Source organism: Peromyscus californicus, unplaced genomic scaffold (assembly GCF_007827085.1).
Source record: "Peromyscus californicus insignis strain IS unplaced genomic scaffold, ASM782708v3 Scaffold_14__1_contigs__length_90479793_seg_2, whole genome shotgun sequence".
In the NCBI taxonomy this organism is placed as follows: Eukaryota; Metazoa; Chordata; class Mammalia; order Rodentia; family Cricetidae; genus Peromyscus; species Peromyscus californicus.
This window is the reverse complement of record NW_026294436.1, coordinates 24215702-24234685: the sequence shown is the minus strand read 5'-3', so window position 1 is coordinate 24234685 and position 18984 is coordinate 24215702. Positions and strand designations below refer to the sequence as shown.

The 18984-nt window shown below is 38.7% G+C and overlaps 1 long non-coding RNA gene across 1 annotated transcript in view; it reads right to left on the bottom strand.

The window, feature by feature from the left end:
* LOC128109743 (uncharacterized) overlaps window positions 1-18984 on the bottom strand; it is a 91093-nt gene that overhangs the window by 59544 nt on the left and 12565 nt on the right. The window contains exon 2 of the long non-coding RNA XR_008217915.1: window positions 15126-16069. This is a non-coding gene — a long non-coding RNA (uncharacterized LOC128109743). The remainder of the gene's footprint in view (window positions 1-15125; window positions 16070-18984) is intronic.

Sequence of the window (18984 nt, the reverse complement as noted above, 5' to 3'; positions counted from 1 at the left end):
CTCTATACTCATGGCCTAGCATACACATATATATGCACTTACAAAGTTGAACCTAAATTTTATATCATAACAATGTGCTTGAGCTAAGTCTGGGTAGATAATAGTAAAAAATGGGGCTAAGGGAAAAATTGGCTGTAGGCATTGCATGTGTAGTTGGTAAATATTACTGAATTAAATATTGAATTAAAAAACTCAATGGTAACTACCACAACTTGTGAGAAAGGGCTTTCTTTTTTTATTTACTTAAAAAAATTTTTTCATTTTACATACCAAACACAGTTGCCCCTCCCTCCCCTTCTCTTGCTCTCCCCTGCCTCCCCTCCACCTCACCTCCCATCCACTCTTCAGAGGGGCTAAGGCCTCATGTACAATGGAAAAAAGAAAGCACCTTCAACAAATAACTGGCATAACTGGATATAGACATGTAAAAGAATGCAAATAGATCCATATCTATCACTATGCACAAAACCCAAGTCCAAATAAACCAAAGACCTCAACATAAAGCTAGTTACACTGAACCTGATAGAAGAGAAAGTAGAAAGTAGTCTTGAATGCATTGGCACAGGAGACCATTTTCTAAATATAACACCAGTAGCACAGACACTGAGAGCAACAATTAGTAAATGGGACCTCCTGAAACTGAGAAGCTTCTGTAAGGCAAAGGATATGGTCAATAAGACAAAATGACAACCTACAGAATGGGAAAAGATCTTCACCAACCCCACATCTGACAGAGGACTAATCTCCAAAATATATAAAGAATTCAAGAAACTAGACATTAAAATACCAAATAATCCAATTAAAAAATGAGATACAGATCTAAGCAGAGAATTCTCAACAGAAGAATCTCAGTGGCTGAAAGACATTTAAGGAATTGCTCAACATCCTTAGCCATCAGGGAAATGCAAATCAAAATGACTCTGAGATACCATCTTACACCTGTCAGAATAGCTAAGATCAAAAACACTGAAGACAGCTTATGTTGGAGAGGATGTGATGTAAGAGGAACACTCCTCCACTGCTGGTGAGAGTGCAAACTTGTACAGCCACTCTAGAAATCAGTTTGGGGGTGTCTCAGAAAGTTGAGAAAGGGTTTTCAATGGGACAGAACCAATGCAGTGTACAAATAGTTATGAGAAATCTAGAGGAGCTTATTATATACCAGGATGGCTAATTTTGCATGATCGGAGGCTGGAGAATCCCACAATAGTGTCTGTTGGCTGTAGAGTCAAGGAATGTTATACTCAAAAAGCTGAGAACCTCAGGGCAAGGGAGACCAGTGATGCAACCCCAGTCATATGCTGTAGGCCTAGAAGCTTCCTGGAGAGCTGCCAATGTGAGTCCATGCTCAAAAGTGGGACTATCTGGAGTCTAATGTTTGTAGGAAATGTCAACACACCCACTCAAGGAGAAAGGACCTGGTGAGGACCTGGGAGCACCCCATCTTCCTTTTTATGTTCTGTTCTAGCCTCCAGGGTGTTGGTCAATGCTGCTAACATTTTGTGTGGGTCTTCCCCCTGGGTTCTCTGTCCCATATGCAAATTGTCTGTGGTCATACACATACAGACACAACCAGAAGTGTGCACTACCAATTTTCTAGGCATTTCTCAATACAACCAAGTTTACAACTAAGATTAAGCAACATAGGTAGGTGAGAATAAATTTTATTTTTAAAACATACAAAACCAACTTGTGACTGAGTCATAACTAGAAAATGACAAGAGAAGAGTAGAAAGCAATGGAAAAGGAAAGGGAAGTGTTTGTGTATGACATGTCAGTGATTACACTATTCAAAAGATGCCACTAGGAAGTATTCTACTTCACAATGTTAGGAACCAGACATGTAGCAATAAAAGTTAGAGATAAAGAACAAAAAACATAGGTCAGAAAATATTAATTCTAAAAAGTACATAGAACTCCACTAACATGGAAAAAAACAATACAGACCACTAGACCTTACCGGGAAACAATGTTTTATCAGTAGTGTCATTTATTACAATGGGAATCTTGAATTATTTTTGAACATGTCTTATTTGTTTCCTGGCTACAAAAAATAATTCTGTTACCATGAAATGAGGGGAAAGTAAGTGTGGAACAAAGCATAGCAGCAGCATGAGGACATGGCGACACTTCACAGGATGTGTCTTTAAAGCTGAGTCATAGAAGCTTCAGGCAGAGAATACCCGTATTCAAGTTTTAATGTCTCTATTTAAAGATAACCATAACTCCAGCTCAGGGCCTGGTCTAAACAAAGATGCCCAGTTTCATTGCCAGAAGATCTCTTGGCACTTCAGTCTGTGAGATCTTCTTTTTAAAACTGATTATTTCACAGCTTTCTCCAAGAACAATAGCTGACTAACTGGTTCTGCTGGACATATCGAACATATGTTCCTGCTAGTGTAACCTATACACTATCTAAAAAGTCACGTCCTAAAAATAGCTCACATATCAAAATCACAGTGTGTAAGGGAAAACAAGGTTGAAGAGAACCCTCTGAAACGTTTTATCCAGCTCACTCACGTAAGCATCATGAAAACACTTAAGTGCAGGGCTACAGAACTGTAACTTAACAGTACAATTATCTAGCATGCACAAGGCCCCGGGTACCACAAATGAGACTGGAGGATGGAGAGATAGTGGAAACACATGAACTGTGAACCAATAGCTGAGGAGCCCCCATGGATCTGGACCAGGCCCTCTGGATAAGTGAGACAGTCGATTAGCTTGAACTGTTTAGGGGGCCCCCAGGCAGTGAGACTGGGACCTGTCCTTAGTGCATGAGGCGGCTTTGTGGAACCTAGTGCCTATGCTGAGATACTTTGCTCAGCCTTTGTGCAGGGAGGAGGGGATTGGACTTGCCTCAACTGAATGTACCAGGCTCTGTTGACTCCCCACCTTGGAGGAGGTGGGAATGGGGGATGTGTTGGGAGGGAAGACTGGGGGGGTGGAAGGAGGGAGGACAGGGGAATCCGTGGTTGATATGTAAAACGAATAGAAAATCTCTTAATAAAAAGAAAAAAACTCTAAGAATAGTTAAGAAACCAACAAAGCATGTTGTATATTGTGTATATAAGGTCCTAAGTACAATCTCTAGTGCACGCGCGCGCACACACACACACACACACACACACACACACACACACACACACACAAAAGCACATTAAATACGTTAAAACGGTTGTTAAATACAGCACACTAGAGAGAACAGTAGAAGAAATAAACCTCAAACTCACAGAGCTGGGAACCAAAGGCACATGGAAAGGTATCTGGCCTAGTTGAACAATGAGGAAGCATATGGAGGGTCTCCCAGGACCACCATATCTGTGCTGGATGCTAAGGCCGCTCTGCCCAACAGCCTTGTCTCAGAGGTTGTGCCCTGCTAGGACATATGCACTTCCCTGCTGGAGAAAATTGTAAGTGATGAATGTGCATTCTCTGTCATAATGACATTGCTCCCTACTTACTAGTCATAGTAGTCAATCTTTGTTAAAGGACTGCAAAATAGACTGCTATTATTTATTGTTATGGCAAAAAAAAGAGCATGACACATGATTCTAAAATAAGTGAAACTGACAACTACCTCCAAAGGACAGAATTTTAAAACAATATTTTTTTTTAAATCGGGTGTTTTTCCATCATGCATCCTGCTAGTCAATTCGAAATGCTTCCAGAGAACTATTAATCTACACAAAAATTAAATACATAATAATAATCTACCAACCATATTAGCTAAATTAATATTATTTGAAGAATTATCCTTTCTATGTAGAAAATTTCCCTGAGATTGTACAAGTTGCTCTGTTGGCACTTAATAAAATACCCTGCTTTGGGAGGTTGGAATGGTTCAGATGATATAGCACTTGCAACCATGCTTAATAACCTGAGTTTTTTTTTCCCTGAGACCCACATGGTGAAAGGAAAAAAAACACCTTCTGTAAGTGGTCTTCTGATCTCCACATGAACACCATGACATGTGCACGTGCGCACACACACACACACACACACACACACACACACACACACACACACCACCATCAATAACTAATGATGATGAGGATGATGTTATCAGGGAGCTTGGACTTCAGCTTAGGCAAAGTCCTTGCCTAGCATGGCTCAGGTCCTGGGTTTGATCCCCCTTCTAGTAGTTTTCTTCAAAAGAGCTATGTATAAGCAGCATGTACAGGTATGTAAGTGTTTCAAGGTTTCTATTGCTATGAAGAGACACCATGACCACAGAAACTCTTATAAAGGCAAACATTTAATTGGGTGACTTACATTTCAGAGTTTTAGTCCATTATCATCATGGTGGGACATGGTGGTGTGCAGGCAGACATGATGCTAGAGAAGGAGCTGAGAGTTCTATATCTTGATCCACAGGCAACAGGAAGTGGACTGACACTAAGTATAGTTTGAGCATAAGAGACCTCAAAGCCTGCTCTCACAGTGACACACTTCCTCCAACAAGGACACACCTACTCCAACAATGCTGCACTTCCTAATAGTGCTACTCCCCATGAGTTTATGGGGATCAATTACGTTCAATCTACCACATCCTACTGCCAAGGTTCCAATAAGTTTGTAACAACGTTATAATGCAAAAACCATTTAGTCCAGCTTCAAAAGTCCTCATAAACTATCAGAGACCAACAATGTTTAAAAGTCCAAAAAGTTTCTTCAGAGATTCATGCAATTTCTTAACTATAATTCTCTATAAAATCAAAATCAGCCGGGCGGTGGTGGCGCACGCCTTTAATCCCAGCACTCGGGAGGCAGAGCCAGGAGGATCTCTGTGAGTTCGAGGCCAGCCTGGGCTACCAAGTGAGTTCCAGGAAAGGCGCAAAGCTACACAGAGAAACCCTGTCTCGAAAAACCAAAAAAAAAAAAAAAAAAAAATCAAAATCAAAAAGCAGATCACATACTTCCAACATATAATGGTACAGGATATACATTACCATTCTGAAGTGGAGGAAAGGGAGGACAGTGAGGAAATATTAGACCAAAGTAAGGCCAAAAAACCAGCTGTACAAACTCCAGACTCTGCATCTCCATGTCTGATGTCAAAATGCTTCTCAGATCTCCAACTCTTTTCAGCTTTTTTGACCGCAACATCCTTCTCTCTCTTGAGCTGGTTCCACTCCGTTAACAGCTTTCCTTGGCAGGTATCCCACAGCACTGCCATCTCCAACATCTTGTGGTCTCCAAGGCAATCCAGCCTTCAGCTTCACAGCTTCACACAAAAGCCTCTCTAAGCCTCCATTCAAGGACACCCCTGATCCATGCCTGGCTTCAACATCTTTACTCAGTCATGGAGGTATATTCCATAACCCCTTTCTTCTATCCTTAAAGCCAGAACCACGTGGCCAAAGTTGCCAAGTTCTGCTGTTTACTGTGGCTGAATCATGGCCCCCTCATTCAATTACATCTTCACCAGCTTTCTGTTTTCAATGGTTTCCTTCACTGCCTAAGTTTGGTTGGCTATGTAGACCAGGTTGGCCTCCAACTCATAGAAATCTGCCTGCCTCTGCCTCCCTGGTGGTAAGGTTAAAGGCCTGTGCCACCACCACCTGGCTTTAGGATTTTCTTTCATTCATTTTCACAAATTGGAAACTTAACTGAGTAGGATTTTGCCCTGAGGTCACCACTCCCATTATTTCATTTCTTAATCTGTTTTTCTCCTTGAACAAAGGACTTAACTCCATTCCACTTCCTGGTGTTGTCTTTTTTCTCAAATTGTAGATTTTGTAATTTTTTTCTTTGCTCAGCTTGCTCCTTTTCATTATATATCTCCATTAGAGCTAACACTAATAACCACACGACAGAGTCAATACTAGGCTGTTTTGAGATTTCCTCTGCCAATGAAACTAACCCAAAACTCTTCACTTTAGCCTCAGGCAGACTTTTAGGACAAGTTGAACAACCTCACACCTCTAGAGATCACTGGTCTTGGTTCCTTCCACAGAAGAGAGGATGCAGTTGCATGATTTAAAGATTTCATGGTCCTGCCCACAATATTCTGTTGCTTTTAGCTTAACTTAGAGGGACCTTTCATAGAATACGCCTATGGAAATGCCAGAAAAGCTGGGAAGCAAGAGCTACCACCATCTCAAAGAGGCTTTGGAACTGTTTTGTGCCAGTTTGCTGATCAGTGTTTGCATATATAGCAAATGCATCCTGATAATTATGGTTCATTATAGCATGATAACAGGCCATGAGGTTAAAAGCAGAGAGGCATGAGTCTTCATGATTCCAATTTCCATAGGCTACAGCATGCAGCAAGGAGTCCTAACCAGGTAAAGTTGCTTCAAAATTTCCAAAGCAAGTATTTTTAAATAAGATAAATGTGAAAACAGATGATAAAGTTTGGACTTTTGGTTTTTTTAAGTGTGTATGTGTATTTAGATAGCATACAAACACACACATATATACAAAATACATATATAAATAAGAAGTAACTAAGATTCTATGATTTGCAGTATTTTGTTTGAATTACTCACAGATAGATTGGATTTTATACTTTCAGAAAGATAAACTTGAAGCTACTAATCTAAAATGATGATAAAACTAGAAAAATAGGAGATGTGTTAACCCATTTAGACTGCAAAACGGAGTACCATAAATTAAATGAGAAGTGATATATATCTTTCCCACAGTAAAAAAAAAAAAAGTCCAAAGTTATGGGGCCAAAAGTGTCATAAATGAGGTCTTGCTTCACAGTGAGCTGTGGTGATATATTGTGTACCCTAATAAAATTTGCCTGAAGATCAGAGAACAGAACAAGCCACTAGATCGAATGTAGATGCCAGGCAGCAGCGGCACACACCTTTAATCCTAGCACTTGGGAAGCAGAGCTCCATCTGGATCTCTGTGAGTTCAAAGCCACCTTGGAATACATGAGATTGACTCAGTCTAGGAGAGAAACAGAGCCAGGCAGTGCTGGCACACACCTTTAATCCCAATACTTGGGAGTCACATGCCTTTAATCCCAGCACTTGAGATCTCACACCTTTAATCCCAGTATTTGGGAAGCACACACGCCATTAATCCCAGGACTAGGAAGGAAGTGACAAATGGGCGGAGAAAGGTATATAAGGCATGAGGAGACAGGAACTAGGCTGAGGAGTCCTAGAAGTGAGACGTGGCAGTAGCTTGTTCCTTTGTCTCTCTGATCTTTCAGCATTAGCCTCAATATCTGGCTCTGGGTTTTTTATTATAAGACCATTTAAAATTGTGTTACAGTGAGCTGATTCAGACAAGTGTCTTCTCACCGAGTCATGAGTGTGGTAGATGTATTGAGTGAGTCTCTTTCAAGGGCACTGATAGACTGAAGAAGGTTCTGCTCTCATGACCTCCTAAAAACCCCACTTTACAATAGGAGTGTGTTACAATGTATGAATATGGTGAATCTATCCTATAATGAGAACATAGTTTAAAAAGCAATGGGATTTGTGTATAAAAAAAATAGATAAAAGCAAAATTTGTATGTGATGAATTAAATATCAATCTTAAATGTCAATCTGTGATATCACCATTGAATAAAATGATAAGTGCATAAATGGAAAGTGTCTAGGGCAATTGTCTTAGCTCCTTTTCCCATTCCTGGCATATAATAAGCTGATAAATACAACTTATGGGATAAGGGGGTTATTTTATTTAATTAATTTATTGTCTGGGATGAACTTGGGTAGGTCTTGTGCATACTGTCATAGTCTCTCTGAGTTCAGATGAGCATCATTTCCACCCCCACTGTGTCTGGAAGATGTGGTTTCCTTTGAGTCATCTACCATCACTGGCTCTTATAATTTTTCTGCTGCTTTTCCTGCATAGATCACTGATTCTTTAAAGGAGGAGTTTTATGAAGAAATCTCATTTTGGGCTAAGTGCTTCAAAGTCTCTCACTGTCTGAACATTGCCCAGTCATGGGTCACTATGTTAATTACTGTCTACTGCAAGAAGTTTGACTGGTGAGGATTTATGCTGATCTATGGGTATAACAATATTTCATTAGAAATCATTTTCCTCCTGTGTTCATTTAGAATAATAATAGTAGTAGATTTCCCCTAAAGCTCATTACCTATCTAGTCTCAGATTCTTGACGTCATTAACAGGGTCAGTCATGGTTTCTACCTCATGGTGTGGCCATTAAATCTAATTTTAAAAAGTGATTGGTTATTCCCATAACATTTGTGCCACTATTGCACCAGTGAGCAGATCTTGTCAACAGATCATTAGTGTAGCTCACAGGATTCATAACTGGGTGAGGTTTGTGATTAATTTTCTCCTTTAGTAATATGTATATATATAGTACCTTTCAGGACTATGAACACTAGTCAGAAGGGGCAAAGCTAATAGTCTTGTATTAGCTCAATCTCTCTATATTATATAACTATGTAGTATATAAAAGCAATAGGGTCTTACTGTAAAGTTCTTAAGGGAAGCCAATAATGCTGCAATAACCCATAATGTTTGGTTGGTCTGTACAACATCTTTGACTAATAACTCAAAAAGTTGTAACTCATTCCTTTCAGTGGGGTTTTATTTGGTAGGATACAATGCCTTGCTGGAGCATTGTATTTCCCATTATACAGTTAACCCCATTTAATTTATTTTATGTGTATGTGTGTTTTTGGAAGTAGTAGGTTTCCATGTGGCTTTTCAAAAGGCCTTCTAGGTCAGTTGTCCCTCCCCATATTCCTTCTTCCCTAATGACCTCCCATCCCCATCCCATCCCCGTTCAGTCCTCTTGTTATAATTTCTCCTTTTCCTTACGTAACACTATATAGTTTGCCGGTAGCCATGTCAGAGAAGCAGCAGGTGACAATTGACTTCATGGTGTCAGTCCACCAGGAGGCAACTCCCTGATGGATGAATCTCAGATAGGTAAGGCCCCTAAGACCACAGACTCAAGAATGTCTTTTGGTTCTGCTGTGCCTTTACATGTTTGCCATAGCCATCTTTCCCTGGTATCTGGCATGGGGTGAATGGATGTGGGGAGATCCCTACTGCCTGTAATGTAGTGTGTTTATCTCATGGAAACATCCCATTCTACTGGGTATTTTTAACTGTGTATTATTATGAAGATGATTTCTTCTTAAGCTGTACTGTCTACTTGATAATAATAATGTTACTTTAAATAGAGTTTTGATGATAAAAAATAAAACAAGGAAGTGTCACACTGCTAGAACACATGAGTTTCTATTGAGGAGCCATATAGACTGTGGCTTAGGCTAATGGTTAAGAAAAGCAGTTGAGTCCCATGAGCCCAGCTGGTTTAAATTCTTTTAATGTTGGGAGATGTGTTCACAGGTTTCAGAGTGCATCATAGCTGAAACAAAGCTTTGAAAATTACTTAAAGTTAAACTAGACATTTTTGTCAAATAGCTTTGAGGGGAAAAACCCAAGAAGACAATCTAAAGTTTTAGAAAGGCACATAGTTGAATGAAGAACTTGTTAAGGTCAGGAAACAAGAACAAAGTAGCCCAATTATCATTAGCTGACATGCCTTTCTGGCTAGGATTGGTTGATGATCAAAAGTGATGATTAATTCCTTATACAATTTCTGCCCTCAATCTCCTGATGTAAGAAACTATTGATGAGTGGGTATGGACCCTAAAGATTTAAAGTAGAGCTGACTGAATCTTTTTCATATATAAAATTTAGATTTGTGGTTCTTCTAAGATTTCTTATAAGATTACCTTTCAAGATAAGTAATTAAGTGATTGATCCTTTAGTTGTAACTGCAAAACATAGCCTGACAGTAAAAGAATATCTTGCTTGCTCACACTCTGTTAGTCTATAACAAGTTGCTTGGGGGTGAATGTACATGGGTTCTTGAGATAATTTGTTTTTCACCTGTAATATGTAAAATGTTTAATCATGTAAGGGATGTGATGTGGAAAACATGCTATTTTTCACTTGTACTCATTGTAATCATTCACTTGAAAACTAGAATGTAACCACATTGTAATTTTTGTAATACTGGAAAGATTTTGCTGGGATATATAAGCTGTAAGGGAAAGAATAAAGATAGAGTTAGAAGGAGGGGATGGAAAAAATCAAGAATGGAAAAATAATGAAGAATAAAGATAGAGTTAGAGGGAAAACATCAAGAAAGACATAAGGGACATTTTTGGATAGAGATAAGAATAGAAAATAAACAATGTAAAAGAAAAATAAAGAAAAGGTCTGAAGGAATCCACCAAGAGAGTGTGTGAGTGTCTTTCCCCTTAATCCCTTAGACAAAAAAGTATTAGTATGCAATGATTCTGAAGATTCCCTTTGAGCCCTGAGCTACTGGAGGCTGGTCCCCCAGGTAGTGAAAATACTTCGTTTCCTCTTCCTTGAAAGATCCTTCCACCTTTCTATCCTTCCATCCATCTCCATCCCCTAATCCCTTACTAGCTACCTAATTTCTTTGGTTAGTCTAAATAAAACATACATATCTAAAGCTTAAAAGCTAATATCCACATATAAAAGAAAATATTTTGGGGGTCTGGATTATCTCACTAAGGATGAGTGTTTCAAGAGCCATCATTTACCTAATTTTGTATTTGCATCTTTCTTAATAATATTCTATTGTATAAAGGTGCTATAATTTCATTAGCTAATCATCTATGCTGCTTCCAATTTCCAGATATTACTAATAGAGCAGCAATGACCATGGGTGAACAAGTATCTCTGTAGTAAGATAGAGTTCTTTGGGTACATGCCTAACAGTGGTACAGCTGGAACTTGTAGATTGATTTTCATTGCTTGAGGAACCTCTACACTAGTTTCCATCATGGCTGCACCGGTTCACACTCCCACCAGCAGTTAGTAAGTGTTCCCCTTTCCCTGCATCCTCTCCAGCACATGCTGTCATTTGCTTTATTGATTTGCCTTGACCACTCTGACTAGAGCAAGACACAATCTCAAAGTATTTTTAACGGTTACGGTTTTTTAAACATTTTGATGTATTTCTCAGTCATTTGTGCTTCATCTTGAGAACTCTCTGCTTAGTTCTATACCTATTTTTTTATTATGTTGTTTTCTTGAGATTCAGGGTTTGTTTTTTTTAGCTCTTTCTATCTTCTATATACTAATCCTCTATCAGACATGTAATTGGCAAAGATGTTTTTCTATGCTATAGACTGCAGCTTTGGATGAATAAAGATGCCTCTTGCTGTATAGAGCTTTTCAGCTTCATGATGTCCCATTTATTATTTATTGGTTTTATTGTCTGTGCTATCAGTATCCTGTTCAGAAAGTGCTTTCCTGTTCCAATGAGTTCAAGTGTATTTCTTACTCTCTCTTCTAATCAGATTTAGACTATTGGTGTCCTTGATGCATCTGGAGTTGAGTTTTGTATAAGAATGCATTATTTTCATCAGTATGTATTTTTGGCTTCTTTATCAAAAATCTGGTATTTGTAGGTGTTTAGAGTTATGTCCTGGTCTTCATTTCTATTCCATTAATCAACATGTCTGTTCTTATTGCCAAAATACTATGCTAATTTTTATTACTCTAGTTTTGTGGTATAATCTGAGACAGTGATATCTCCTGAAGTTCTTTATTTTATTAGGATTGCTTTACGTATCTGCGTTTTTTTGTGTTTCCATATGAAATTTAAGATTTTTTTCAATTTCTATAATGAATGTGTGAATTTTTTATAGGAATTACATTGAATCTTTGTATTTCTTTTGGTTGTGTGGCCATTTTCACAGTATTCATATTCCTAATCCAAGAATATGGGGCATCTTTCCAACTTCTGATGTCTTCTTCAATTTCTTTCTTCAATGTTTTGAATGTTTTATGATACAAGTCATTAACTTGTTTGGTTAAGGTTATTTTATGAAGAATTTTTAAGGCCATTGTAAAAGGTATCATTTCCCCAATTTCTTTCTCAGTGTATAGGAAAGTTACTAATTTTGTGTGTTAATTTTGTATCCTGCTACTTTGCTGAAAGTATTTATCAGCCTTGTAAGTTCACTTCTGGAGACTTTAGAGTTTTTATGCATAAAAATTGTAACATCTGAAAACAAGTACACTTTGACTTCTTCTTTTCCTATCTGTATCCCTTTGACACCTTAAATTTTCTTACCACTCTGAATACACTTCAAGCACTGTGTTGGTTAGATATGAAGAGAATGGATGTTCTTGTCTTATCTCTGTTTTTTTTTTTTTACAAATGCTTTTGAGTTTCCCTCTGTTTAGAATACTGTTGGATGTAGGCTTCCTGTATATTGCCTTAATTAAGTTGAGATATGAACATCATATCCCTAGTTCCTCCAGGACTTTTATCAGGAAGGGGCATTGAATTTTGTCAAAGGCCTTTTCTGTATCTAATGAAATGATTATGTGGTTTTTGTCTTTATGTGGTAGATTATGTTGATTTATAGATGTTGAACCATCCCTGCATCTCTAGGAAGAAGTCAACTTGATCACAGTGGATAATCTTTGTGCTGTCTTCTTGGATGCAGTTTGCATCTATGTTCATAAGGGCAATATAATTTTTTTCTTGTTGAGTCTTTCTGTGGTTTTCCTGTTGGAGTAATAAATAGCTTTATAAAAGGAGTTTGTAAATGTTCCTTCAGTTTCTATTTTACAGAATACTTTGAGGCATATAAAAGTTAATTCTTTTAGAAAGTCTGGTAGAATTCTCTACTGAGAATGCATTTGATGCTATACTTATTTTTAGCTGGGAGATTCTTTATTACACCTTCAATTTTGCTAGGGATTATGGGCCTGTTTAAATTTTTTATTTCATCTTAGTTTAACTTAGGTAGGTCATAGATATTAAAAAAAAATCATCCTATTGTTTTCAGTTTGGTGAAATGCAGGTTTTTAATGTGCTTGTGATTTTCCAGACTTCATCTGTGTCTGTTGTAATGTCTACCTTTTCATCTCTAATTTTAACTAATTTGGACCCTCTCTTATAATAATGTAAGGGATAAACAAAAAGGGATACAAGTTAAATTTTAGTATGTTAACTTTAAGGAAAAAGATGAAGTTGTCAATGAAAAGGCATTGTGTTAGAGGCTGGGGGCGGGGCTTGGTTGGTTAAGTGCTTGTCTCACTAGCACGAGGACCTAAGTTTGTATCTCCAGCACCCATGGGATAAAGCTGGCTACAGTGGCACACACCTGAAACCAAGTCGAGAGCTATAGTGGAAGATACCTGACATGTACTTCTAGCTTCCAAATGCACACACGTACAGATCACAAGTGAGTGTCAGGACTGAATTAAATCTAGCAATGGTCAAGTAACTGTATGTCCATTAAGAAAAACACAGACATAGCACTCACCCTTCTGTAGATGAAAATTTGAAATAACAGTGTAGAATAAGCAGCTGCCAATCGCATTTGAAGAATGTTCCCATGCTGGGGATGGTGGTGCATGCCTTTAATCCCATACACATAAAAATAATAAACAAAATGTTCAAAAATATTTTTATAAAGACTGTGTCATATCACAGAAAAGTCAAGGCAAAAATTAGGATAAGAATAGCACAAGAATTGGCACAATGAAGTCTAAATGGCCTTTGAGAAAGTAGTTTTCATCAGAGTAATGGAAATTAGATGCAAGATTACAAATACTTATAAAAAATGGGCAAGAACAGCTAAAGTGACATCACTCCTGCCTTCAAAGGTTAGGAGAGTTATTATGAAAGACTTGCTGATGATAATAGCTCTGTTCACTTCAAGAAGAAACAAAAAATAACAAATTTTAACTACCTTGTAATGATTCAAATGGTCTGAAAAAGAATGTGTTTTCTTGATATGATGGCTCATGCTAGCAATTGGAGCTGAGGCAGGAGAATCTTTGTGAGTGGTTAGGCAGCCTGAGCTACCTAACACAAACCTATCTCAACAAAGTATTAACTTTAAATGATTCCTAACTGCATCCTAAATCCTTGCCAGTATACCCACAGGATAGTGTAGCTGTCACCTTTAATCAAAGCAGCCTCTCTCTGCAGCAAATGGAGGCCATTGCGGAAAACCACAACTAGTCAAAATGCAGAGGACAACTGATCATGTTACCCAGCCACAGTGGATACATTTACAATGCACCTCCTGCATCTAATACTCAGAGAACATTGCTGCTGAACAGGGGCCAGAGGGAAGTCTGCTTTGAGAAATGACAGGGAACTTACACCCGTGGTACCTTAATAAGATGGCTGTCTACGCAAGACCCTTGCCCTAGACAAAGAACTACAGACAACTAAGGCCTGCTGAAGGAGGACAATCCATCTTCCCCAGGGATGGGCCCCTTAATGGTTATCAAACACCAAGTGGTTAGCTCTAAATTCATATACATACAAGCAGTAATAAAAGGACTCATCAGGTTGTCATATACATATATATCATATAATACATCTGTACATAATATATGTATACATATCATATAATAAATGTACAGATATCATATAATAAATTGCCTATGTTATATAATAAGTGTACATATATTGTATGTATATGTGATATATAAAATATATATTACAGGTTGTAATACATGTTTTATATATATACTATGTGTATAAAAACAGTTTTTTCAAATGGCAGGCAGTGCATTTGAGGAAGAACGAGGTGGGACATGGGAAAGGTCGAGGAAACAGCAGCAGAAGGGCAGAAATGATGTCATTACATTTGACCTAAAATCATTTTCAGTTGTAAAATGTAGAACTCCTCCCCTTGAAATCTGAAACAGTGGAACAGAAAGTTGTCTTAAAATGTGATTTAAAAAGTGCCAGTCACGACCCTCGATCTTACACCCTCTAAGTGTCTTAACCAGCTCGTGAACTTAAGTACATGGAAAGAATGATGAAGCCAAATTCAAGATTTTTGAGTTGGAGGACAGGGTTCACTTCAAAAGGGAAAACACGAAAGGGTGAGTGGAGAGGGAGGAGGGGGAGGCGGGCGGTGGGGGTTGGAGGTCAGTGAGGTGGGCAGAGGCGCAGTTGGACTGCTGAGAGCCTCGCTGTGCAGCCTCTGCTTCCTGAGCAGCAAGGCTTCTCTTTGCTCTTGCTCTGTGACCTCACAAAGCTTTGCTGAATTTTATTTTGGAATTGTCTCAGAATCATTAACCTTTCCCTAATTTGGCATTTACTAAACTCAACCTATTGTGTTTTTTGAAAGACACACGTAACTGACCCTGTTCCAGTCTCCTGGAAAGTGCGCAGCTGCCCACATGTCCTCGGAGACAGATGCGAGTCTAGTACTTTCGTCTTGTAGTTCCTCCAGGATGCTGCCGTGTGACCTGAGCGGGCCCGGAGCCTTGAACTCACGCGAGGCAACTGTGTCTCATTTAATCTTCCAGCTTGAACTTTCATTCTCCCTTAATGATTACTTCCTTAAAGGGTTTCCAAGTTCAGACAAATCCAGTTGGGCCTCTGCCCTCTTGTCATTTAGTTCAAATTAGGAACACAGCAATGTTTCAAGTTGGCCTGTTTTCATTTGGTCTCATGGATTATCAGATAGTGTTCTGAATGGCCTTGTCCCAGAAGGCTTGCTGGAAAAGACTTTCTCTGCAAATTGCAACTTCCTATCACTCCATCACGATTTTAACCAACAGTCTGTCAGGGGAGTGTTTTCACAGCCAGTGGTCACCCAATAAGTGACCCAGCCTGTGGCCTTTGTGGGTGGGGACGTCCAGTCTGATAGCATCATCATTGCTTTATATAATTAAAAGAATAAAGGAGTCCCATTATAAGAAAACACATGATGTCTAACTTCTGATATTTCTAGAAATTCAATCTCCTGAAAATCCTTCCAAACTAAAGAAAATAGAACTCCTTTCTGGCAGGGGCTTTTATGTTTTAAGTTCTAGTAGAGGTTTTTACAGCAAACTTCTGAATATCTAAAAATGAGCAGCCGCATAGACGGGCTGCCACAGTTTCCTTCTAACATACATCAGCAGCTGAGAGACACTCCTCTGAGATCCTGGAGTCAGGGGAGACACAGCTCCAAGATCCTGAAGCCAGGGGAGACACTCCTCCAAGATCCTGAAGTCAGGGGAGACACTCCTCCAAGATGCTGAAGCCAGGGGAGATACTTCTCCAAGATCCTGAAGTCAGGGGAGACACTCCTCCAAGATCCTGAAGTCAGAGGAAATGGGCTTAAAAATTCAAGGAGGAAATGAGCCTTTCTCCATTTGTTTGTCAGTGGATTGGCACCCCTAACATCACTTCTGAGCACCCAAGTGACTTCACAGTACCAACTTTTAGGGTCCAGACAAAAGTATTCAGGTGATTCTGACATTTTGACACCAGGAGATTAAACAAAATCACTGAAGAAATCCATTGTTACCTGCTTTGTTTAGAAACAGAATAGTGCAGAAATATATGGTATATCTCAATACTTTTTAGTGCTAGCATTGCGTTTTCTTTCTTCTCTATTGCTGAGAAAGTGGGCAAATTTGTCCTAAAAACAGAAAACTAAAATTAACATTATGAGAAGTCACAAAAGCTTTGATCTCACAATTTTTCATTTGACCAAAAATTGCAATATTAAAAAATATAAAATTGGGAATTTAAACATCTATAACAAGTGTATCAAACCACAGGATGCATGAACTCTTAACTGTAAAACCTATAAATCAGACACCTGGATATATCTTACACAAAATCAGGTTGCTTCCTGGAGAATACTTTATGGTTTACAAAATGTGTGTCTTTCTTCATAATCACATACTTCATTATAGACATCTATTTGAAATTATACTAAATTTCATTTTAAACGTTGTGCATTCTGGTAGTTTTCCATGGTAACAGAAAAAAAACTATCAGAAAACTAATATCTTAAGGAGCAATGCCACGGGTAATTATGTCCACTTGCTTTCTAACTGTTGCCATCAGAAATACCATGATGGGTGGTCTAAGCCCTTTGACAGGTGGCATCACAGGGCTGAGGCTAGAGAGGTGGATCAGTGATTAAGAGCACAGAGTGCTCTTGCAAAGGACACATTCCTAGTGCACACATCAATAGACTCATAACCAACTGTAATTCCAGCTCCAGAGGACTCAGGGCCCTCTCCCGGTCCCTGTGTGCGCATCCCGCCCTCCACTTGCTCCATATGTACACATACTTATATACATAATTAAAAGTAAAACAAAATAATGTACATTTTTTTTAAAAATCTTAAAGTCTAGATGTCTGTGTCCAAAGTAGGTTCTAAAATAAAGGAGTAACTCAACTAGTCTTTCTTGTTGGACTTTCTCTTGGGGACCACCAACTTCCAAATAACGACATGGAGACTTATTATTTATGAAAGGTTGGCCTTAGCTTAGGCTTTTCCCCCAACTAGCTCTTATAACCTAAATTAACCTGTTTTTAATAATCTGCATTCTTCCATGTGGCTCAGTTACCTCTTCTCTGTACCACATGTCCATCTTCTTCAGTGTCTCACTGACATCTCTTGCACACCTAGACTCATCCTGCTGAGTTTCTCTCCAGGAAGTCCCACTTAACCTCTTCTTGCCCAGCTATTGACCATTCAGCTCATTATTAAATCAATCAGAAGGTGCCTTGGCAAAGACACATCTTCACAGCCACAGTGCACAAAAAGATTTTACAGGACCTCTGCCGCTGCATCAGCCACAGACACCATCATAGCCCTGGTCAGCAGCACAGGCTAAGGACGTCAACATAGTCTCAGGTGCATTGCTTACTTTTGATAGTATTGAGAAACTGCCCCTACTACTTTGTTCATGACTCTTGCCTCCACTTTCAAAAACAACAAGTCAAATTTTTCTCATCAACCCCAACTCTGCCCTCTTCCTCTGCCTCTTTCATATTTAAGGACCACTGATAACATGGGGTCAGTATAACTTACCTATGTTAAATTCATCTGATTAACAGTCCTTTCTCAAATTTTTTTTCTTTATTCATTTTTATTGTACAATTTATTGTTTTGCCTGCATGTATGTCTATTCAACAGGCGTGTGCCTGTTCCCTGTGGAGGTCAGAAGAAGGCATCAGATCCCCTGAAACAGGAGTTAGGGGCAGCTGTGTGCTACTACATGGGTGCTGGGAATCAAACCCAGGTCCTCTGAAAGAGCAACCAGTGCTCTTAACCTCTGAGCCATCTCTCCAGCCCCCTGATTAGCAATCTTTATTCCACCTGTTGCCTTGGTTCCACTTTGCTAAGCAAAATACATTCTCATTTCTGGGAATTAGGACAGGTTGAGTGTCCTTTCTATCAAATACAGATTTTTATTCCATGAACCAAAGTAAAATCATGTTCATTGGACTTCCAGTTACCAAAGCTGACTTTCCACATACACTTTTTTAAAATTATTTATTTTCTTTTCTTGGTTTTTTTTTGTTGTTGTTGTTGCTGTTGTTTTTGGTTTTGCAAAACAGGGTCTTTCTTTGTAGCTCTAGCTGTCCCAGAATTTACTCTGTAGACCAAGCTGGCCTCAAACTGACAGAGATCTGCCTGCTTCTGCCTCCCAAGTACTGGGATTAAAGGCATGCACCACCAATGCCCAGCATATTTTTTTAAGATTATAATTACATCATTTTCCCTTCCCTTTCCTCCCTCCAAAGCCTCTCATACCTCTCCTTGTTCTATTTCAATTCCGTGCTCCCTTTTTTCACTAATTGTTGTTATATACATATAAATATATGTATGTATGTATGTATGTATATATATATATATATATATTACAACTTTTATATATTTTATATCTGTCAAGTCCTGCTCCAAATGGTTCTGAAGGGGGAAGTGTGGCGTTTAAAAGTGACAGCCATAAGATATAGACGTAGATGAAGAAAAAGACAAAGACACAAGACAGCTTCAGAAGGGCTCTGGGTCAATATCACATACGCCTGAGTTTATTACTCACAGTCTTTATAGACCCCCTTGAAATCTTCCCCCTTTCAAGGACGTCACAGTTCAAGGTACAAAGTACAGTTAAGTGTAAACATTTCCTTAGTACTCAAGACATCTGGTGATCACACCTTATGGCAAAGCATCCTGTAAATAGGCCTTGAAGTATATGACACCTGG